Source organism: Castor canadensis, chromosome 7 (genome assembly GCF_047511655.1).
Source record: "Castor canadensis chromosome 7, mCasCan1.hap1v2, whole genome shotgun sequence".
Lineage (NCBI taxonomy): Eukaryota > Metazoa > Chordata > Mammalia > Rodentia > Castoridae > Castor > Castor canadensis.
The window spans coordinates 54178723-54187666 of NC_133392.1; the positions used below are offsets into that span (position 1 = coordinate 54178723).

At 39.5% G+C, this 8944-nt stretch overlaps 1 pseudogene; it reads right to left on the reverse strand.

Annotated features, from left to right (window-relative positions):
• Positions 1-7575: 7575 nt before the first annotated feature.
• On the reverse strand, positions 7576-8534 carry LOC109700463 (glyceraldehyde-3-phosphate dehydrogenase-like; annotated as a pseudogene).
• Positions 8535-8944: the final 410 nt, after the last annotated feature.

Genomic DNA, 8944 nt, shown 5'->3' on the forward strand with positions numbered 1-8944 from the left:
TCAACTCTGCCACTTACTAGCTTTGTGACCCTAGGCGAGTTGCTTAATTTCTTTTAAGACTTCATTTTTCTCATCTGTAAAATGTAACAGCTATCTCACCATGCTATTGTGAGGATTAAGTAAAATAGTTTATGTAAAACATCAGCACAAGGCTGGTACATAGTGACAATGACTAAGTAGTTACTCATCCTGAAAATATTTGTTAATCATTGACTGTGCAAGTCACCTAACATGTGGATACTCATGGGAGAATTTCATCTCTTCTATTTTCTTTGTAAGGAAGGGCATCCTACTATGGTCCCCCATCATTTCTCAGTTAGGCTATATTAATTGCTTTCCCTGGTTTTTTCCCTCTTATCCCTTGCAAAATAAGGATTTGATTATGCCACAGACTTGCTTCAGTACCTTCATTAGGTTCCCATGACTTGCAAGATCAAGCTCAATGTCTTCATATAAGGATTTCCAAAATTTAGACTCAACTTACTCTTAAAGTATCACTAACACCATTTTCTTTCTCTTGTTTTCTCTGTTTCAAGCACTCTACCCCTCCCCATCTCAAATCTGGACAGGACACTCCCTGTCAAAACCCCGGCTTTCATACAGCACAACACACCACTATTCAAATTTCAGCCTCCTTTGAAAATGGCGATTCTTGAACCCCACACCCAAGGATGCAATTCTAAAAGTCTGCGGGGGAGCCTAGGAATATGGTTGTTTAATAAGCATCTTGCATGGGTCTGAGAAGTTCAAGAATACCCTTCAGAAATATGCAATTCTCTTCTTTGCCTGGTACATCTGTCCTCCTGCCTACTGGACACTTCTGCACTCCACCAATCAGTGGAAAAGTAGGCTATATTTTTCAGACTTCCTCAGGAAACGATAATCTCCAGGCTCTATATTTCTGTGATATTTACTCTAAACTCTTAATAAAGCAGTCATCTTCTTGGGCTTTCTTCACACCCATAGATGTCTCCCCCACTGAATTGTGAGCTCCGAGATTTCAGGAACTATGTCTCAATTCCCATCTTAGCCCTCTACTAGCACAATCACCACACATAGTGGATACTTACAGATGTCTGTGGGATGTATTCATGCACTCATTCATTGGCATTAATCCCAGATAATTCCACCAGTCATGCAGAACTCCAGCTCATTTGTAATGAGTAAAACTGAACTGACTGATTCTCATTACTGGCTCTGCTCATTTACTTCTCTGGCCATGCAATCCCAGGGACAATTTAGCATGCAATCTGCAACTGCAAAGCAAGATTGCTCTAAGAGAGAGAAGAAACCCAAACTGACACCACCACATTGAACATGGATAGCATGTGGACTTCAGTCGGGAGGAAGTTAGCCAACCTTGCAGGGGTCACACTACAGACAGGAAAACAGGACCCAGACCCAGCTGAGTGTTTGACCTATGACCAGATCCCAGTAGACTCACCATGAGTTTTCCTGTTTAAATACTGGAACAACATAATTACTACTGACACACTTGGAAGATGGTGCTTTGGTTAGAATTACAACTCCTATAGTTGTGTGACACTGGACATGTTTTGACTCTGCATGCCTCAGTTTCCTCATCTTTAAAATGGGTAAAATAACAGTACCTAACTCATATTGTTGTTATGAACAGCAAATGAACTAAAATATATGCACTCTTTAGAATAATGTTCAGTGTAAAATAACTGCTCAGTAGATAATAGCTATTGTAATTAGATTACTAAAATATAATATGGAGTTAGAGATATGTTTAAAGTTGGAAAAATATGGTCAAAGAGAATGTAAGAGCACTACATTTGTAGGGTTGAGAGTAGGGCTGAGCAAAGATGATGAAAACCAAAATCCCACTTATTCATGCACAATAGCAATAACTTGCACAAAAAGATGCCCCTTCCTTTCATACCTTTGAGACAATTGAGGCACAAGGCTGTTCTCAGTGTTGAGAGCTAATGGTTGGCCACATGTAGAGCCCAGAATTTTACATAAACTGTTTGTTTATTTACTTGGTCACTATGTAGACCAGGCTGGCCTCATATTTTTGATCCTGCCTCAACCTCCCAAGTGCTGGGATTACAGGCATGAACCACCATGCTTGGCTAAATTGCCTTTTACTACTTATTCGCAATCACTATTATTCTGATCTTACAGAGGGGAAACTAAACAGTTACATTACCAGTAATGGAAAAACTGATTTCCATCCAGCTCTGAGGTGACTGTACAGCTTAAGAGCTTTCCATCTCACCACACTGCTTCCTCATTACTCCTAATTATGCCTCTTAGAAACAGAATTCTGACCGGAGTTTCATAGCTTAGAGATTAATGACAAATATTTATTTAAGGCCAACTTCCCGTTCTAGCTCAGCATCCCCAAAGCTTGTAAGAAGGAAAAGTCTCCTGTGACCTCTGGATGAAATCCTAACCACTTCCCATCCAGTACCTCAGAATGTGACCTTATTTGAAAAGAGGGTCACTGCAGATGTAATTGGTCAGTTAATATGAGGTTAGACTAGAATAAAGTGGGCCCCTAACTCAATATGACTGGTATCATCATAAGAAAAAGCAAAGCATCCCACGAGGCACTGAAATGCTGCAGCTACAAGCCAAGGACTGCCAACAACCACAGAAGGCAAGGAAGCCTTCTCCCCACATGTTTCAGAGGGAGCCTGGCATTGGCAACACCTTGATTTTGGAGTGCTGGCCTCCAGAAAACTGTGAGACAAAAAGATTCTGCTGTTTTGAGTCACCCACTTTGTGGTACTTTGTTACAGCTGTCCTTGGGAGGGAATACACCCCCTGGAGTTGGGAAGAGGCAATTACCACAATTAGAGGATGTCCTGTCCATTTGTAGATTACACCGTGATTATACGACCACAAAGGTGACAATGATACCATGGCAGACACTGTTGGCTCCCTCCCAAGAGCCATCTTTCCCCACTGTGGCTATCAGACCCCCTGTAGTGCCCAGGTCTTAAACACACAGACTTTATGCATTAGGAAGTATGCTCAGATCGGACCCATCAAACTCAGTTAGCTTCTTACAGCCCATCTTGTGAGTGACACTATTTTGGAACTTGAGAATCTGCTAGGTTTTACCATTCACATGGAAACAAGACTACTGCACCCTGTCTTGTTGGCCTGAAAGGAAGGAGTAAGTGAATCATCCACCAACTCAAAAAAATTAATAGGTCTGGTGGCTTGTGTTGGCATAATTACCAACACTTACTAACATCTCAACAATAGCATCATGGGTGACTCCATAGACATGAGGGTTGTCACTCTCTCTGCTTCTCTGCCCCCTCCCCTCCCCCAATACACACTGGCAGATGAGGACATTTTCAAACATGTTTCCTTATTCAAGTTAAACTTAATAATTTTACACCTTAATGTCTTTTTAAAACATGCTACATGATTTCACTTATATAAAGTTCAAACAGTCAAACCAATATATGATGTTAGAAGTGGAGAGAGAGGTTTCTTTGGGTGTGGGTGGGTAAAGATTAGGAGAGGGCATGAGGTGCTGCAAGGGAGTTAGTAATATTGCCTTTCTGGGCTGCTCAAGCAGATGTCTTTATTTTATAACATTTGTGATTTGTGCACTTTTTAGTATCTATGTTGAATTTCAATGACTTTTTTTTTGGTGGACTGCAGTTTGAACTCAGGACTTCTAACCTTGAGTTATGCCTCCAAGTCCTTTTGGCTCTGGTTATTTTGGACATAGGGTCTCGCTTTTACCCAGGCTGGAACCAAGATACTCCAGATCTCAGCTTTCTACACAGTAGGATCGGAGGCATGAGCCATCAGCAGCCTGCCTCAATGACTGTTTTTAAAGTTCACATTTTACTCATGCTAATTTTAATGCCCTTTATTCCATAGCACTGTTTACACCTGAGTTCATCCTAAGACAAAGGCTCTTGGAGGGGTGAATGTCATAAAGGATTCAATTAAGTAACATCAGGGTGATAACCCAGACCCCAATTTCTAACTATTGCCTTATACCAGGTCCGCCTCCCTGCCTCTCCTACTAGGCCTTGCTGTCTAGAAATAAATGACCACTACCTAGCATACTTGTTCTTTAAAAAAAAAAAGGTTTCTTGACCCAGGCATGGTGATACACATCTGTAATTCCACTACTCTGGAGGCTGAAACAGGAGGATTGGGAGTTTGAGGCCATCCTGGGCTGCATAGCCAGACCCTGTCTCTCTAATTATTTTTCTGAAAAGCAGGAAGGGTTCTTACAAAAGAGATTCTCCTATTTCACCTGAGAAGTCTTGAGGCCTTACTATTAGCTGGGCTGGTTAAATATTCAGCTTATATCATACATAATGCCCATCCTTCCCAAATCACACCTGATTGGCTTAAATTGAATTTATTAAACGGATCCTTTGCGTGAGCAAAGGCATCGCTTTCAAAGCCGAGCAGTAAGCAAATGACTAACCGCCTTCCCATCTGCTCACATTCTGCATGGCTTTCCAGGGGTGTTTACCTCTAATACGTCTAAAGTAGCTGTGAATAAACAAAAGGCAGTTTTCAGGGGAACTGCTCATTACACATTACATCACATGACACTTCTGTCTCAGTTCAAGAAAAACAAATAAACAGAAACCTGAAGAAATGCATCTGCAGACAAACTCCACTTATTCTCAGTGTCATTTTCTCACCCATGGCAGCCAGGACACATAAAATACTGTCATAATGAATTGCAAAAATTCATCTGAGGCTTTCAGCTCCTTTTAGGATTCTTGGTCAAAGTTCAAGAGAGAACAGTGTTCTCTGTTTTCCCAAAAAGGACTGCTTTTCTGAAATAAGCCCATTAACTGAATAAACATTTTTTCATTACTACAACCTAAACTCTGTGGCTGGTTTAAAAATGTATATGTTGTTCAAAGCATTTAAAATTTATCAATGGAGAAAAAAATGAAAGCACTACCTCAAGACAAAGGAGAAAGTGAAAAGCAGAAAAAAGAGAGGTATTGCGATCAGGACAGGATGCCTAGGGAGATAGCACTTCTTGAAGAACAGATGGGAATTTAAAGGTGGAGATGGGGAAGAAGGAAGGCCATTCCAGGTAAGGGAGCAGCTTTAGGAAATGCAGAAGAATGTCAGAGGACTGATCTAGAAAACACTGGAATATAACAATTAAACAGTATGGCCAGAACTTCAAGTAGGAAACAGTATTAGATGTTAATTCAGACCTGGGAAGATGGGCAGAAGTCAGGTATCAAAGAATTTAAATTAAGGACTTGAAAAGATCTCTGAAGCAAACAGGAATGAGGGAGTATTGTTATCAGGTGTGTGTTAAAATATACGTAGCATAAAGTTTAACAATTTAGTGGCAATAGGTACATTCACACTGTTGTGTAACCATCACCATCATCCATCTTCAGAACTTTTAATTGTCCTCAATTGAAACTCTGTACCCGTTAATCATTAACTCTGCATTCTCCCTCCCCACCAGCCTCCAGTGACCACCATTCTGTGTTCTGTCACTGTGAATTTGACAACTGTAGATACCTTGTAGGAACATAAAATACAGTATTTGTCCTTTTGTGACTGGCTTATCTCACTGAGCATAGAATCTTCAATTTTATCCGTGTTATAGCATATGTCAGAATCCCCTTCTTTTTAAGATTTGAATAACATTGCACTGTATGCATATGCCACATTTTATTTTTTCCATTTATATGCTTGGGTTGCTTCCACTTCTTGGCTCTTGTGAATAATGCTGCTATGAACATGGGTGTTCAAATGTCTGTTTGAGTAGCTTATTTCACTTCTTTTGGCTATATACCCAGAAGTGGAATTGCTAGATTAATTGATAATTTGATGTTTAAGTTTTTGAGAAATCTCCATTCTACTTTCCATGTGGCTGCACTATTTTACATTCCCATTATAATACATAAAACACCAATTTCTCCACATCTTCACTAGCACTTGTTATTTTGTTTTCTTTACTATTGCCATTCTAATGGATGTGAAGTTGTACCTCACTGTGGTTTTGATTTGCATTTTCCTAATGATTTATGGTGTGAGCATCTTTTGTATGCTTATTGGCCCTTTGTATATATTTTTGGAGAAATGTGTCTTTAAGGCTTTTGTGCATTTTTTTTAACTGAGTTGTTTTGTTGTCCCCAGTTGGAACTCTGTACCATTGAGTTGTAGACCTTCCTTATATATTCTGGATATCAATCCTTATCAGGTGTACGATTTCTAAATATTTTCTTCCATTCTGTGGGTTGCTTTCATTGTATTGATAGTGTCTTTTGATGCACAAAAGTTAATTTTAATGTAATTTACCTTTTCTAATTTTTCTTTTGTTGCCTTTGTTTTCAGTGTCATATCTAAGAAGATGTCAAATCCAGTGTCATGAAGCTTTTCCCCTTGTTTTTCTCCTCAGAATTTTATAGTTTTGACTCATAGATTTACATCTTTAATCCACTTGGAGTTAATGTTTGTATATGCTATAAGGTAAATGACCAATCTTTTTTCCCATAAAAATATCCAATTTTCCCAATACCATTTGTTGAAAAGACTATGTTTTTGCCATTAAATAATCTTGGCATCCTTATTAAAAATCATTTGACCATGTATTCGCAGGTTTATTTCTGGGCTCTGTTCTAGTCCATTGGTCTGTGTGTCTGCCTTTACTATTACCTTAGTCTACTACAAGCAAGTTTTCATTGCTGTAGCTTTGTTGTACTGTGACTTTGAACTCAGAAAGTGTGCAATCTCTAACTGTTCTCTTTTTCAAGATTGTTTTGGCTATTTGGGGTCCCCTGAGATTCCATATGAATTTTAGAAGGGGTTTTTCAGTTAGCAATAATTGCACTTCACATAAACCTCATTGACTACAATAGTGCCACCATGCAAAACTAGAAGGGATGTTTCTGTTTCTGAAAAAACAAATCCTTGAAATTTTAATAAGGATTACATTGAATTTGCAAATTGTTTTCAGTAATATTGACCTCTTCACAATATTAAGTCATTCAGTCTATGAACATGGGCTATATTTCCATTCATTTGTATATAGGCTTTTATATATTTAAAGTGACATCTTATTTTTAATTAACTTCCATTCTATGCTTGTTACTTGACACAAAGGGAGCTACAAAGGCTATACAAAGGGTGTATAATAATTGCATATTCCTCAGTCAAAAGCAAAAAGCAGTTACAGCTGCATAAACTATGCTCACCAACACAAGCATGTATATTATATTATACATCTAGATTTACCTAAGCGAGATTGTGATGTTGCTCATTCATTTCTTCTTCCCTTTCCTTCAGAAACTCTTTGCACAATTTCCCCTTTGTTGTATCCATCTGGAGCCTATGCTTAGGAATCTACCTCCTAGAAAAGACAGCTATGTTTCTTATTTTTTGGCTGAGTTCAGTGGGCTTTGTCTACAGTATGTGACACAATAGGGCTCCCTCAGGCACTGCCCTCCCATCCCTGCTTCTTTAGGGGTTTGGAATGGAAACTGTGAGAAGGGAATGGGAGACTAAGTTGAGGCAGGTTCTTCCCAATAGCTGAGGGCCTCTCTTTTCCTCTTGCTGGGGCTTGTGGTTCAGGTCCTCTTATTCCTTGGAGGCCATGTGTACCATCAGACACACCACCCTATTGCTATAACCAAATTCATTGTCATACCAGGAAATAAGCTTGACAAAGTGTTTGTTGAGGGCAATGCCATCTCCAGCATCAAAGATGGAAGAGTAGGTATCACTGTTAAAGTCACAGGAGACAACATGGTCCTTGACATAGGATGCCCATTATGGTTCCCTTCCACAATACCTGCTTTACTACCTCTTTTATGTCATTATTAATATTTAGTAGCTTTCTTCAGCTAGAAGGTCATGTCAATGAGCTTCCCACAGCTCAAGGATGACTTTACCTAGAGCCTTGATACCACCAGCAGATGTAGGGATAGTATTCTGGGCAGACCACAGCCATCGTGCCACAATTTCTCAGAGGAGCCACCCACAGTCTTCTAGATGCCAGTGATAGCATGTACTGTGAAGTTTAGTCCCTCTGTTAGGCCAGAGTTGTTATGGATGATGTTGGTGATGGGTAAGCTAAGAAGCTGGTGCTTCAGGAGGCATCACTGACCATATTGAGGACGTCATCATACTTTCTGTGGCTCATACTTATCAGAGACATGAGACCTCAGCAGAAGAGGAAGAGATGATGACCCTTTTGGCTTCCCCTTTCAGATGAGCCCTAGCCTTCTCCATGGTTGCGAAGACATCAGTGGACTCCATGACATACTTAGCACCAGCATCACTCCATTTGAGGTTGGTGAGATCTCACTCCTATAAGATGGACAGGGACTTCCCATTGATGATAAGCTTCCTGTTCTTAACATTGACTATGCCATTGAACTTTCCATGATTTCCATGAAATAGTACTGGAACATGTAGACCATGTAGTTAAGCCAATGAAGGAGTCATTGATGATGACAATGCTCACTTTGCTGGAGTTGAAAGCAGCCTTTGGTGACAAGATGGCCAATACAGCTGGATCCATTTTCTCTGACCTTTATGACTTAGTCAAATGCAGAGGACCAGAAAGCCAGAAGCTATGCCTTTAAATGTCTAATTTATTGAGTTATAACTTACTTAGAGTGAAATTCAGCATTATCAAATGTCCAAGACTTTTAATCTTAGATCCAGGCTTTAGAAAGGGAACTTAAAGGCAGTTTTGTCCATCACAGAAAAAACTGACTTTGCTATTTGGTGCTTCCTCAAAAAAATTAAACATAAAATCACCATGTCATTTAACAATTCCATTTCTAGGTATAACCCAAAGAAACTGAAAGGGGGAACTCAAAAACAGATACTAGTATTCAAATACTATAGCAGTATTAGCCTCAATAGTAAAAAGGTGAAAACAATGCAAATTTCCATAGACACGAGTGGATAAACCAAATGTGGTATAGCCATACCATAG